The following is a 3,725-nucleotide window of genomic DNA, read 5'->3' as shown; positions in this document are numbered from 1 at the left end:
TCAGCCATCTGCCAGGGGTGTGCTTTGAGTAGGAGGGTAGGCTAGCTTGGAATTTCTCATCAGGAAGAGGCACTGAGTCTTGGAAAAGACCTTTTTTTTTTGTCCTTCCAAAAACAGCAACGAAACTCTGATTCCATCACACATTTTAAATAATCAGTACATAGCACCACTTGTGCTTCTAGTGCCTAGTACATTGCAAGTGGTGAAGAGCGCTTGCATTGGCGGATGGATTCACTCATTCACCATGAGCAGGTAAACAAACATTTGTCCGGTGACTGACCGGCTGAATGGATGATTTCCTCACTAACACCCTCACTTTTCCCACACGCTGTCACTACGACTTGTCGTTTTCCACATCCCTAATGGCTCCAGTGACCCTGTCCTGGACAACCTCCAGTTTGTTCAGGTCCCTCCAGAGCTAAGCATTTAAGCGAGTGACACCGGGATCAGGCCTCGTGATGAGCATCAGTTGAAACGGAACACAAAGTCCTGCCGTTCTGGCAGGCCAGGCACCAGCGATGTCCTGGCTTACGTTTCCTTCACATGCATCCGCACGGGGCTGTTGGGAAACCAGGGGCAGAAGTCTGCCGTTTTTGCACATGTTGTGTTTTTGTTTCTTTATCACCCCTTTGGTGGGTGTTGTGTTGCGTCCTACGTATGGCCTCTGGACCTGAGCTCGTGCCAAGTACCAGACCAGCGATCTGTGAGCTAGGAAACGAGCCAGCTCATTTGAAGCGCATGACATCACGTTTCCTGAGGCGGAGAGGAAGGCCTCTTGCTAGAAAGCAGGGAGGATTTTGGCTCTTAGAAATTGGATTCAGTAACCTGAACTCGTTGGCGAAGGCCCAAGCCTCTAGCAAGCAGCTATCATATGGTCTGCAAAAAATCCAGATCCAGGGCCCCCCGCCCCCACTCTCCCCGTGGTCACCGCGGCCTTCTTTCAGAAACGCAAGCCTCTGGAGGGGCAGGGACAGCTTTCAGAAAAAGGGAGACACTATGAAATCTGATTAAACGTTTTAGAAGAGGTTAGATAGATTTTGATAAGAGATTTTTTTAAATCTTACTAACTTTTGTCATTTTAAATTTAGGGCAGTAGGGGCAATGCCGACTTCCTAGTGGAAAATTGTAAAGCCTGAATTAGCATTCTGTCCCCCCCCCAAAAAAAAAAATTGAGTCCTCTACCACTTTCTTTCCCTTTCAAGTTGAGTAAAATCGTATAATGTGCAGTGCTGGCTCCGCTGGTGTTAACTATTCAATTTGTAAATCGATTCTCATGGTAGTTCCTCTATTAACTTCAGAAATTGGCTCTGCACCACATAGACTGTTAGGAGCCGCGTGCGTGGGCCAGTGCCTCTGTGTTCAGTAAAAACAGTCCGGAGATGATTTTAAAAAACTAATCCCTAATACAGAGGCCCCGCAGCCGCCCCTCTGAATGCTTATCATTGAGTCCTGGGGTGGAAATTAAGCTGCTTAGAGTGGCCTTAGGAGCCATGAAAGAACAAGCTACAAAGCACCTTTGGGGGGTTATTACATTTGATACTCTTTACACCCTCAGAATACGGAGCTGTTTTTAGTTTTTTCAAAAGTTTATTGACTGAGACTCAGGAGAGAGGAGTTCCAAAGTCAAGATTAAAACCCCAGGCTTCTGGCAGACCTCTGCTTCCTCACCACCCACTCACAAACTGGGGGGTGCAGTGTGCCCGTGCGGGGACAGTGACAGACGGACGGACGGAGAGCCTGAGGAACAAGACCCGGGACCGTGCTTGCGTGTGACCCTCCTGTCATCATCTAAACTCCAAGTCCTCAGTCTAAGTCTGGATACTTCATCTTCTCTTTTGGGAAAACCGATCTGGTACTATTTGATCCCTCCCCGAAGGGGTGCTGGAGAAAAACATGAAATATTGATGACGTGCCTTAAGTTTCAGGGGAAGGAATGTTCCCGCTTACGGAAATTGGAAATGGATTCCGGCACACCCACGCGGCTTATCGGCTCAGCCAAGGTGGCACACTTCCCTCCGGGCCTGTCTGTGTGTGAAGAATCTACCGACCTGTGCCGCCTTTCTTTAGCGGTGTGTGCACCTGAGCGTGGAGCGATGCCTTATTCACGTGTCCAAGAAGGAAAGAGAGGGGCGAGGTGAGAAGAGGCGGTGGCCAGCGAGGCAAGGAGGGGAGGAAGGGAGGCGAATGTAACTGACAAGCCTGGGAGCCCGAGCTGCTACCCTGCAGGGCGTGGGCACCCCTGCGGTTAACCTGAACCTCGCTGGCCAGGACTCGCTGAGAACTGCGCCAAGCTCGGCTGTGGTCAGGTCCTCTCGGTGACAAGACGGTGGGGTGCAGAGCTGTTCACTTGGCACCCTTCACCATCACCAAGGTCACTGATAAAATATTAAGCTGATCCTATGCTCACGGCTCCATGAAGATCATCAGGAATGGAGGGAGGCCAGGGCGAGTGGCACTGATCCCCTACGCAGAGAGGGGCAAAGCCTGGCCAGCCCACGCGGGCAGGCTCGCTCCGGCCACACCACCACAAGGAAGCAGCCGGCGTGTGTTTCCTCTCCCTCAGAAGGTTTTCCTTTGCACACCGTCAGCCCTGATTCCTCGGGGACACAACGGAACAGGCCCCACTGTGCCATCTGTGTCCATTCTGACAGCGTTCATGTCACAATACACAATCATGGAATTCTACAAAATCTAAAAGAGTGGGATAAAATGTTACTGGTTACACTGATTAAAACGAAACTGACAACAGCAACAACAAAATCCCCCAGAAAACAAAAGGAAATCTCTGTTGATATTCACAGTGACACTTGACAATTAAAAAAAAAAAAAAAGTGGCAGCCAAATAATTGTCCTAGCGCTGCAGTTCACTGCCATGTTTTCAGAAATCCCCAGCGGTCTGGGGGAAAGAAAGTGCGGCTTTCACATCCTATGTGGTTCTCACAGAAGTTGCTCCCCACGTATGAACAAAAATACAAAAACAATGCAGAGACTAGGCACCAAGCTTGCTCAGACCGTGACGGAGTCCGAAGAGTCAGACTTCCGACTCTTCGAATCAGATCTGGTTTGTGGCAGAAGAACCTGGCTGGCGACATTAGTCCAAGGGGGCCAAGGAAGAAACACTTGACTGTTAATACGGAAGAAAACCATCAAGAACTAGAACAATTAAGAATTAAATATTGTTTTCTACTCTACTTTGAAGCTGAATTCCAGCTTTTCGTATTTGGAAAAGATAGGTGGCTGATCTCTGGGTAGAACTGCTCTCTCTTCCCAGGTCCGCCCTCCCTGCTCCTGATCCCATAGCTCAACGTTGGGGTGCAGGTATTGCTGGTTCAATTTTCTTGAAGTAGAATCACCATTTCTTTATATGTGGCCATGCCTCTTTCTCACAATGAGGTATAATTTTAGACTAACAATGCCTTTCCTTCGTGGGCTATGGGCTTGATCAATTGTGTGAGCAGGAAACAATGCAAAGTTCTGATAAAATCATACACAGACGAAAATCATTGCACTTGGAAACAGCAACAAAAAGCCCAGCCCAACCAGAGAGGGGCCAGCAAAACTCTCGGGAAGGGACTGTGCTTCCTGCCCTGGGCAGAGCGTCTGGACCTCCGGGTGTTCCGTCGAATTTGGTTGTTATTAAATGTCCAGAAGTGAAAGAGTCCAAAAGACACTGTAGGCTCTTTAAGGCTAAGTCTTCCCGGTGCTTCTACGAGATACAGGATCTC

This window comes from Myotis davidii, unplaced genomic scaffold (assembly GCF_000327345.1).
Source record: "Myotis davidii unplaced genomic scaffold, ASM32734v1 scaffold205, whole genome shotgun sequence".
NCBI classification, from domain to species: Eukaryota; Metazoa; Chordata; class Mammalia; order Chiroptera; family Vespertilionidae; genus Myotis; species Myotis davidii.
Note: the sequence above shows the minus strand (reverse complement) of the source record.